The sequence below is a fragment of the Lactuca serriola genome, chromosome 6 (assembly GCF_051521515.1).
Source record: "Lactuca serriola cultivar US96UC23 chromosome 6, Lser_US96UC23_V15, whole genome shotgun sequence".
Classification (NCBI taxonomy): Eukaryota; Viridiplantae; Streptophyta; class Magnoliopsida; order Asterales; family Asteraceae; genus Lactuca; species Lactuca serriola.
Window position 1 is genome coordinate 71,626,159 of NC_136413.1, and position 12,369 is coordinate 71,638,527.

The window sequence follows — 12,369 nt, forward strand, 5'->3', positions numbered from 1 at the left end:
TAGATCTTGAGTTTTGCCCTTTTTTTCTCTTTATTCGTGGATGTTGCAATGGAAGGACTTCATAAAGTTTGCAACTTTATGAATCTCCAGGTCAAGGTGACCTTATAGTGGGTTAGATCTGGTCTTTAACCAAGCTTTGATGCCATGCACGGAGTTTAGGTTATATTTTCCCTTTTTGACCCATTTTGGGGTCAAGACATGCATTGGACATGCATGTCTATAAAGCACCAACCTTTGGGATGTTTTTGAGGCTAGAATCTCTCCAGGAAAAGTTGGGTACCAAATCGCAAGCATTTTGTGCTTAATGATTAAGCCTTTGAGCTTTCAAGCCTTACGAAAAGGTTTTTGAGCATTTAGAGTAGCCCCAAAGGATAAAGTTGGAAACTTTATCCTTTTAGACACATTTGGAGTTCAGATCTGAGCCTTAGAGTCCCTGGAATCGAAGAATCATCTGAATGTGTTAAGCTGGGGAAAATTCGGCGAGTCTTCCAGCCAACTTGACGAGTTGGCTAGGGTTTTCCCCAACTTTCTGAGTACCGAAGAAACTCGACGAGTTTGTGGGTGCACCCGACGACTTGGGTCAACATGGACTGTTAACATTGACCTTTGACTTTGACTTTGACTGGGTTAGAATATTTCAAAGTGCTATCAATGGACCCTCTACAGTTAGACATATAATCCACTATTCTTTCATTCATGCCATTTCAGGCCCCTCTATATCTAAGTAATTTACAAATCTACCACCGAACATAAAAGCAAAAAAGTTTAAAAAAAAAAACAACCACGAATCCAACATCAGTACTAATGGGCTAGAAACCATTTAGTGAATATACTATTCCACAGGTTGTTTCCTAAATCAAACATTAACTGACTAATTTTTTTATAAAATACACAATTCAAATATGTTATGTGTTATTTATAGCACTTAATTAAATGATATCAGATTTGTATGTAAAAAGCCAAAACTATGATTATAAATAAATCAAATTTGACGGTAAATTGTCAAGAGCAAGAATTCAAAAGCATTAAAATCAAAATACAATGGTTACTTTCATTACTTGTTACCACCTAAAATTTATGTTTTATAGATTTAAAACTCTAACGGTTAGTTAATTATTGCCGAATATGTAAAACATTATTACTTTTACCAAATATGCAAAATAGTCTAATTCTTTAAAATTTATGTTTTATACATTTAAAACTCCAACGGTTAGTTAATTATTTCCAAATATGTAAAACATTATTAATTTTACTAAATATGCAAAATACTATAATTCTTAGCAAATATGCAAAATGTTTACATCAGGGACCATTATTGTAAATAGTTAAATAGTTTAAGTACTAAACGTGTAATGTATTGAGGCGGTGGGTATAATATATATATATATATATATATATATATATATATATATATATATATATATATATATATATATATATATATATATATATATACACTAGGTTACAACCCGTGGAAACCACGGGTAAGAAAAATATTGATAATTAAAGAGAGTAATGAAAAACCAAATATTTATAAAATTTTATTAAATTAATAAGATATAATTTTTGTTTAGACTTTTATATATTTTTTAGACCGAAGCTGTTACAAAGTAAAATTTCTTCGATCTCAAACAAAGTCAGGTTCTTAAAATGATCTTCGTTGAGTGATAAAAGTACATTACTTTTCACATTACAATATCCTCATAAAAGAATTTTGAAAATAAATACTATAATTGGATAAATTTTCTAAGTACAATGCTTATAAAGACATCAAATTTAATAATACATTTGGAAACATTTAATTATTTAGAATAATAATACATTTGCAAACATTTGTTTATTTAAAAACTTAGATGTTTTGTCCGTAACCATATAATTGTTTATTTAAACTAATTTGTCAATGTGTTTTAAAATATGAGCAACTTTCTTTATGTCTAGATTTACGATAAAATTATTATGTTGTATAATTAGATATATAATTATAAAAATTGAAAAACAAAAAAAGAACATAGAGACAAATAGTTATATTAAGATTATAGAAATTTTGCATTATTAACAGGTAGTTGAATTAAAATTATAAAGATATCCATTAAAAAATAAATTTTCTTATTGTCTTACCTTTCCAAGCACATAAAAATTGACAAGTGAGACCAAGACAAAAGCTTATTGCTATGGAAAACATTTATGTATTTCCTTCTCAATCATATTTTCCATGAACTTGCCAAAAGTGACATCATTTGAATCATGAAATTCAAACCTGTACCTTCAAGTTCAATCATAGGAAAGTAATAGAATCAAAATCAAAACTTTAATAGTTAAAGCAGTTAAAGCATGTTTAAGATAAAACTCTAGTATGATTCCCCACCTTGTTTAAAATTTAAAATTAAGGACATCATAATATACTTAAAATAAAAAAAAATTCAAAGCATGTTCAAAATGTAAAATTCAATACTGGATTTCACCTTGTGCAATTCTTATTTTAATGGCTTGTACTACTTCTCCAATTTCACAAGCCCTATATCACTAACCAGTTTTTCTCCACACTTTAACAATGAATTGCTGCAAAAGAATCCAAATTAGAATCATTGACACCAAACCTTTTAACTAATAGATTAATCGATTATTACCTATTGATTAATTTTGGTTAATGTGGGTTGCAAAATAAGCTATTGTTGGCACCTTTTTCATAAATCGTTCAAGGAGTGACATAAAGGTGAATTGCTGCAAAAGAATCCAAATTAGAATCATCAACATCAAACCTTTTATCTAATAGATTAGCCACTATTACCTATTGATAACTTTGGTTACTGTGGGTTGCAAAATAAGCTCGTGTTGGCACCTTTTTCATAAAGGGTTCAAGGAGTTTGATTATTCAAGAAATCAAGCACAAAGATAAAAATAGCTTACAAATCCATTATAAAACTGAAAGATTGAAAAGGAACTTATCAAAAGGAAATTCCACAAAAGAAGCATCTAAAAGCGGAAGCCATTTCAGACATATCAGCAATTAATGTTCATCTTCAGTAATCAGTAAACACAAATTAAACAAAAGATTTCATACATATAATACAGAGTAATAACAAATTTTCAAAACCTAATCTTTGAAAACAACGAAATAAAGGAATGAGCTCTACTCATCCATCCCCAAACAAACGTATTAAATGTGAAATCAAATAAATCTAGGCCAGAAACGTTACCTATTGTTAGAGCTTAAAAATCAAGATTGGATATTGTAGTCTCTGTCTCGTCCCTTTGAAGCTGCTTGTAGGGGCTATAAAAGTGAAGCATACAAACTCTTATTTAGAAAGATAGAGTGAAATTAAGTAAAAGTTGTATTGGGTTAAGAAAAAAGAGAAAAGAATAACATCAACCGGTGACTGCAAAAATCATCAAAAAAAACCATGGCCATCGGAGAACAATCACTATCAACATAAAATAGATGAAAAGAAAGAGAATTTGACCAAAACTTACTGATGGGTCTGAGAATAAGGACGATAACCGCTAATAAGAAACCTCCAACAACTAGTCCGTCATGCGCTTCTTCCCAAACACTCTTCATCTTCAATTACTGCTTCAAATCTATATCATAACCCTAGATATATAGAAAAGGGCGAGATTTAGGGGATATAATTAGGTATTCCAAAACTAAATCTGGTTAATAAATTTTAAATTTGAATCTCTCATTTCACGGGAGGGAGGGAATGATTTATGGAAAAATCAAAAATCAAAGCGAGATTGGGGCGATTTGCGGGCGATCAATTACCGGGTTCATAGGATTGATTGACTGTTATTCAAACCCATATGTGGTTTAAAGCTAAAAGGGCATATTCTGTAATTCAGTTTGAAATTTTTTGCATTAAGAAGATGCCACGTGGAGAAAATTACTCTCTTTTATTAGGAGAGGATGCCGACCCAACGGAGGTTCAATCAGTGCCTAAGAACAGGGCCCAAAAAATCATAGGGCCCAAAAGTTATTTAATAATTCTTAGTATACTAGGTTCATTTGGCCCAAAAAAAATTAGGTTAATTTTTATTACTCAATACTCACGAGAAGAAGGAACGCCAAATAGAAGTTGGAGCGGGAATGAATTTTCGGGAAACAGAAAACTCTTCGATTTCTTCTAATCTTCTTCATTGACGCAGACATGGGTTATTGCAAACATCATTGCAGGAGCACGAGGAATGGTAATATCTATTCAATCGTTTCTATTCCAATATTAAAGAAACGATTTCAGTTGTTAATTTTGTTTCTTCTTCATCTTTAGCGATAACAGCCAACCAATTCGGTCTATTCTTACTTCTATTTCTTCTAATCCTCTTCTTCTTCACTGAGTCTCAAAAGTTCAGAACTATCAAGCTTCAATTTCGAATTAAGAATCATCAAGTTTCAAAATCTAAAGCTTCAACATCGTACCTATTTAACTGTTTGTGCCTTGAGGTTTCAAAATCAAAGGTAACTTTCAACTTTAGTTTTGTTTTTCATGGTTTGTTATTTTCTAATTAAATAATTTTTGATCAATTTTTGTTTTTCTGATCAAATTTCGAAATACAGGACCATCAATATTAGTTTCTGTAATTAGAAGGAACAAGGGTCAAGGAATAACGAATTCAGGTAAATTCTCCTTTCAAGTTTTTGATTTTTTCTTCTTTTTTGTTTCTGAAAAATCACAAATTTTGATTTTCTGTTTTTATTTACTTCTTATTTGTAAGGACTAAGAACTATATTTTGATCTCAGATCGTAGGTTTTCTGATTTTTTTGGAGCATAACATTGTTTTCTGATTTGAAGTGTCAAAATATGAGGTAATTTTCGGATTATGATATGATATGATTTCTTTAATTTTTCTTTTCTAATATGCTATTTGATTTCTTATTTGGATTCTGATTTTTATTTACAGTTTTGGTATCTTCTCTTGGTGATTTGAAGTGTGGAAAATCTAGAACCAAGAAGAAATCTACAAATCTCAATTCGCAAATAAGGTCGTTTCTTTCTTTTTTGTAATTTACAATGCCTCCTAGATTAAAAAATATGCATCTGGATATGAAAAACGTAAAAAGAAACAAAAAATTGAAGAAGATAATAAAGCTCAAGCAGGTTCTATGGATAAGTTTATAACAAAAAAAAAACACAAAATTTTTCGGAAAATGAAACACAAACTGCTAATGAAAATAATATTGATGATAATGATTATGTTGATGTTGATGTTAATGATAATGCTAATGACAATGTTGATTTTAATGATAATCCTAATGTTGATGTTGATGATAATGTTGATTTTCACACTTTTGATATATTTGATCCAAGAAATTAGGATGTTCTTGATTCTAATATGATAAATATATTAGCATTGAAAGGTCCTAAAAGAGATTTATCCATTACAAAAGGTCCTAAAGATAAATATTTAAGAAGATTTTCTGCAACATATTACACTAAAACTTTACCAAATGGGGAAAAATGTGATAAATATTGGCTTGTTTATTCTAAAGAAATTGATAAAAAAATTTGTTTTTGTTGTAAAAATTTTCGAAAAGGGTGTGGAAATGGTCAATTAGCAAATGAGGGTTTTAGAGATTGGATACATCTTAACACTTGATTAAAGAGCATGAAACTAGTATGGAACATGTTAAAAATATAATTACTTGGTATGATTTGCGTTTAAGATTACAAAAAAATAAAACTATTGATAATGTAGCTCAAAAGCAATTAGAAAAAGAAAAAGTTCATTGGAGACAAGTTTTGTTGAGAATTATCTCTATTGTGAAATTTTTTGCTAAACATAATCTTGCTTTTCGTATGAGCATATACAACGTATCTCTATTGTGAAATTTTTTTACTAATGAGAAAGTGTATGAAGATAACAATGGAAATTTTTTAGGCTTATTTGAAATGTTGGTTGAATTTGACATGGTTTCGTATGAGCATATACAACGTATTACAAATGAAATTGGTATCCATAAACAATATCTTGGGCATAGGATAAAAAATGAATTAATAATTTTGCTTTCTTCGGAAATAGAATCTATGATTATTAGAAAGATAAAAAATGCAAAATATTTTTCTATAATACTTGATTGTACTCCCGATATAAGTCACCAAGATCAAATGACTATTATTTTAAGATATGTGGATGTTTCGTCAAATGTTGTTTGCATTGAAGAATCTTTTTTAGGGTTTTTAGATGTAAATCATACAATCGGCTAAGGACTTTTTGATGTTTTACATAATGAATTGAATTTGCTTGATCTTAACGTTAATAATGTGCGTGGACAAGGTTATGATAATGGATCAAATATGAAAGGAAAACATCAAGGAGTGCAAAAAAAAGCTTTTAGATATAAATTCTAGAGCTATTTATACTCCTTGTGGTTATCATAGTTTGAGCTTAACTTTGTGTGATATGGCTAATACTTGTGGTAAAGCTAAAGGTTTTTTTTGGAACAATACAACATATCTATACTATTTTTTCAAATTCCACTAAGAGATGACAAATTTTAAAAGATAATGTGAAAGGGTTAACTCCTAAATCTTTGTCATCCACTCGGTGGGATAGTCGTGTTGATAGTGTTAAAGCTATAAAATTTCAAATTTTTGACATACAAAAGGCTTTACTTCAAGTAGCCAAAAATGATAATGATCCAAAAATAACAAGTGAAGCTAAATCTTTAGCAAAAAATGAACTTGGTAACTTTGAGTTTATATTGGCTTTAGTAATTTGGTATGAAATGTTAAATACTATTAATTTAGTTAACAAACAATTGCAATCAAAAGATATGCTTATTGATGTTACTATGGAAAAAATAAAGGGGCTGATTTCGTTTTTTAAAGAATAAAGAGAAAATGGTTTTTAAATGCTTTAGAAACTGCAAAAGATATTACCTTAAAAATGGGTATCGATCCAATATTTTCTAAAATATGTGAACCTAAAATAAAAAAACATTTTGATGAGATTTCATCCCATACTACTTGTAGTGTTTCACAATCCGCACAAGAGAAATTTTGGGTTAAATATTTTATTTATATTGTTGATCAAGCAATTATTTCTTTAACTACAAGGTTTGAACAATATCAACAATACGAAAAAATATTGGGTTTTTTGTTTAATTCAGAAAAACTGCATTCATTAGATGATATAGCCTTAAAATCTTGTTGTAAGTCTCTTGAAATTTCGCTCAAGCAAGATGAGCAATCGGATATTGATGAAAATGACTTGTATGTTGAGTTAAATTACTTCTACATCTGTTGCCCAAAGAAAAAATGACAGCAATTGATATTTTAAACTTTTTAAAACGTGTTGATTGTTTTCCTATTACATCTATTGCATATAGAATTATGTTGACTATTCCTGTTACTGTTGCATCTGCAGAACGAAGTTTTTCAAAATTGAAGATTTTGAAGTCCTATTTACGATCTACTCAAGAACGACTTAATCGATTGGTTTTGATGACGATTGAGCGTAACATGTTGGACAAAGTTACATATGAAGATGTTATTGAGAAATTTATTTCAACAAATATTAGGAGGATGGCAGTTTTCAAGTAGAAACCAATTTCATTTTTGTGTATTATTTTAAATGAAATTTTATTTTTATGTATTTGCAATAAAAAATTAAGATGTATATTTTTTTTTGCTTAAATTTTGAGATATTTCAAATTTTAGGACCTATTTTTCGTTAAATCGCATAGGGTCTCTAAAATTTCGGGATCGGCCCTATATATATATATATATATATATATATATATATATATATATATATATATAAGTTTTCCAATAGAAATAATTCACAAAATAAATCAAATTTAACAGTAGGCGAATGTCCGCGCGTTGCGCAGTAACACTTATTTATTTGAAGTCTGTCCAAATATATGTTTTTTTTTTATTTAAATATAACAATAACGTTGTTGTTAAATTTGATACAATAATTCATAAAATAAATTGATTTAATATATTGATTATTTTGAATTATATGATAATATATATATCTATTATAACTGTATAATCTCAATCATTTGAATGACTTCTACCAACGAGTTACACATGAATAAAATTAAATATAATGTATGGTTTAATGTTATTTATATTTGTTATTGTTAATTAATTTTTTAAAATTTATTTGCTTAATGTTTTAATTCTTGTCATTATAGTTATTTAAAATATCAAACATTTTTTTATTTTTATTTTAAAGGTAACAATATAATCATTTATATAGAGTTATTTTTAACAATTATTATTGTAAGTTATTTTAAGCTACTTCTTTGAAAATATTTAAAGATTATAAAAATACTTTAGAAAATATATTAGCTAAATTGAGATTACAATTTAGTTTTTGCATTTATCATTACAGTTTATCGCTTTTAACTATTTATAAAATATTCTTTGGTTTATTAAGTAGAACTGAAATTTATATTTAAGTTGACACTATAATATTATATTTAAATTAACTATTTAAGTATTTTGTCCAAACTGTTCAAAAGTTGTAGTTTTAAGCTAATAATAGTTTACATACAACAATATTTTAAATCTAATAAATTAAGTATAATATATTAAAAGTAAAAAACATAACTTAATAAGTAGATGTAAAGATATTATTTTAAAGTTGAAAGTTAGTTTATTTATGATTACACTTTAGGTTTGATATTTATTTAACCTTATTAACCAACTTATAATCATTATTAGAAAAACACTACAATTTATCACTTTTAACTATTTACAAAATATTTTTTTGGTTGTCTAAGTTAAACTAAAATTTATATTTAAGTTGACCATGTAATTTTATAATCAAATTAATAATTTAAGTATTTTATACAAATTGTTTCAAATTTGTATCTTTAAAATGATAATGGTTTACATCCAACAATATATTAAAACAAATAAATTAAGTATAATATGTTAAAAGTTAACGAACATAACTTTATAACTAGAAGTAAATATATTATTTTAAAATTAAAATTTAGTTTATATATGATTACATTTTATGTTGGATATTTATCTAACATTATTAAACAACTTATAATTATTATTAAAAAGAAATTGAAAAGTCATGAGAGTTTCAAATGAATGTAGAGAAAGAAAAAATCTTTCCTTTATAAGTATATATATATATATATATATATATATATATATATATATATATATATATATATATGTTTTAGTAATAAATAAATTTTACTTTTTTAACTAATGTCTAAGAGTAGACGGTATGGGCCTTGTGGCGTGCTCGTTGTGCTGAGGTGGCACCCTCAACGACGTCGTGATGGGTGAGAACACCGTCTCCCTTCTTGTTGCATCTTGTTGTGGTGCTTCTTGTTGTCTCCATGACAAGTAGGACTGTTCACTATTCAGATAAAACCGAATTATCCAATTGGACAATTTGGATTGGACTATTTGGTTCGGATATTCGGATTTTTGGATTGGTTTTCAACAAAATCGAATTATTATTTTGGATTTCGGATTGGTTTTGGTTTATAAAATAAGAACCAAATAGTCCAAAAAAACCGAATAAACATTTATTATATATCTATTTAAAATATATATCTATAATTATTTATTAATTTTGTAATTTATTTTTTCAAATATGTTCAAAATGTTTCACCCGATAAAAATAACATTAATATGCATTTCTCTAAAAAGTTTTGTATCTATAAAATATTTAACTATAATATATCTTCTTATTAGTTGTTTATAAATTTCAAATCACAAATAAATTATTTGTTTTTACTTCTTATGTAAAGTTGGATAATATTATAATTATATGTCGTTTTAAAATGTTTTGGTTTTTGAAAACCGAATTATAAAAACCGTTGTAATTGGATCGGATCGGATCGGATTTGAATTTAGTTTGGACAATTCGGATCCATATTTTGAAAACCGAAATCAATTTGGATTTACTTGATTGGATCGGATCAAACCGATTCATCCAAACGAACACCCCTAATGACAAGAAGAAACGAGATATTCTATTGACTGCCAAATTATCTCTCTCTATCTCTCTCCTTTTAACATGGTATTATAACACCACCCCCTTTTCTTGTTGCTTCTTGTTATAACACCACCACAACGGACCTATACCTAATGGTCTTATGGTTCAATTCTTATTACCTAACCATCAACGTGTTTTGTGTTGATATGTCCCATTTTTTCTTCTTACCTCATCTTCAAAATGTTTACTATTAATAAACATTTTATTCATGGTTCGTGTTATTACGCACACTCCCCCTATAAACCTATATCACACGCTTTTTGTTTTTCTAATTCCTCAGTTCCTGATTTTTTTTTTCTTTTTTTCTTTTACATATTTTACACTTATAGTTCCTTTACTTTTAGAAAATTTCAATTTATTTATAATTATTAACAATATTTTCATTATTCTTTTATAATACGTTTAAGTATATAGAACAATAACAATAACTTAAATTTTATGTAGTCTTATTAATTTATTGTTTTTAGTTGAAAGTTTTTATAAATTGATTTTTATACATTTATTTTTCTATAATAATTTATTACTTTTTACAAATTGAAAATTTTAAAGCTATAATTACAATGTTGGTTAAGTATTTATATTTATTTTTTATTTATAATAATATTTATTAAAAATATACTTATATAATTATATATCTAAAAATGTTATATATATATATATATATATATATATATATATATATATATATATATATATATATATCAAATGTCAAATCATACGGAGGGGATAAAAAAAGAGAAGAGGGGGGACTATTTACGTGTTCCCTTTATTCATTCCCATTTTTCTTTATTAGTTATTTTCTACATAATTGTTTTTTTAATTAACCAACTTTTTTTTCTATTTAATTATTCGTCGCTCAGCTTAATTGATCATTTATTTACTTATTTATTTATTTTTCCTAGTTCACTACCATCCATTTTAATTGATATATATATATATATATATATATATATATATATATATATATATATATATATATATGGCCCATTTTACTTTTCATATTTTCCTAGTTGATTCTCATCCTTATTAATTTATTAGAACACCATAGTAGTATTAATAAATTTTGTTCACATACATATAAAAAATTATATGAAGGGCCCGTTTTGATTTTTCGCACAAGGCCTTCGAAATCAACGGATCGACTCTGTTGGTCATGGTGGTTGCAGGCATTTGAGTTGGGAGCTATGTTTTGGAGTTAGATCTTATCAGTTCAGCTACTTCTTATGTGATTTTTCCTCACTGTACTTTGGGGTCCAAGGTACCAAGGCCGGCCCATTGGTTTGATAACCTGACATTGCTGATATGTTGAGTGTGATATAGATATGCATGTTCTTCTTGATATGCTAGTCTGGTAGGTCTGTAGGACTACCTGTGAATTGTCTGTTTATTTGTATATGATATTATCTTTTATATGTCAACATCTTGTGTGGGTGGGTTGAGGTAATACTACTTTGTGTTGTAGCCAACAAACCCTTGAGTATGCCAGATATGAGCTGAGGGCCAGGTAGGGCATGCCAGACTCATACTGAGGACACATGAGCATTCTAGATACGAGCTAAGGGCCGGGCAGGGCATGTGAGACTCATACGAGGGTTTAGCGGTATTTAGTCTATTGACTGATCAGGCTGAGGAGCAAGCCATAAATAAGTTGTGGGCCCGTGGGGCAAGCCAAAGTTATGTGGTGGGCTCAGAGGTAATCCAGTTTGTTAAGTTGTGGATGCATTACATGTTGTTATTATTTTTGTGCTATTTGTTATGTATCGGTATTTTGGGGGAACTCACTAAGCTATAGGCTTACAATTTTGGATTATGTTTTAGGTACTTTAGAGGATCTTGAGAAGGAGAAGGCGTGATCATGCACCTCCTTATATTTAGTTTTACGATTTTGGGATTTCTTTGATGTGAAACTTCTTTTGAAAACAATTCGTAAATAATAATGGTATGGGGTTTATTTTAAAAGTTTAAAATTTTTTCAAGAATTTATAGGTGTTAAACAATGATTGCTAAAAATACAGTCCCCTTACTATGAAGCTAAGGTGAAGGCATGTTCATACACAATTTGTAAACAATGATGGTTTAGGCTTACAGTCTCCTTACTATGAAGCTAAAATTAAGTTAGAAGAAAAGAAGGGTGTAATATAATCTTTAGACTCAAGAATCACAAATTTGTTGATTGATATGGATTTTATTCGTATGGACAACATTATGCTTGTTAAATAGCTCAGCATTTATTGTAATTGTGTTAGGAGATTGTATCCTAAAATGACTAAACTTCATCATTAAGCTAAGATTTGTAGTGATCAACATCGTGAACTACTTCCTTTACTTGCTTTCAATAGAGAACAAATAGAGGAAACTACTTATGACTGTGAAAGTAAGATAGCATATTATGT

At 27.9% G+C, this 12,369-nt stretch overlaps 1 long non-coding RNA gene and 1 pseudogene across 1 annotated transcript; one reads left to right on the forward strand and one right to left on the reverse strand.

The window, feature by feature from the left end:
- Positions 1-2,450: 2,450 nt before the first annotated feature.
- LOC145058869 (uncharacterized) lies at positions 2,451-3,761 on the reverse strand. The gene is made up of 4 exons (XR_013686547.1): positions 3,472-3,761; positions 3,198-3,271; positions 2,628-2,721; positions 2,451-2,559 (listed from the first exon to the last, which is right to left on the reverse strand). It is a non-coding gene; the product is annotated as an uncharacterized LOC145058869 (long non-coding RNA).
- A 384-nt stretch (positions 3,762-4,145) lies between these two features.
- LOC145059879 (uncharacterized) lies at positions 4,146-7,539 on the forward strand (annotated as a pseudogene).
- Positions 7,540-12,369: the final 4,830 nt, after the last annotated feature.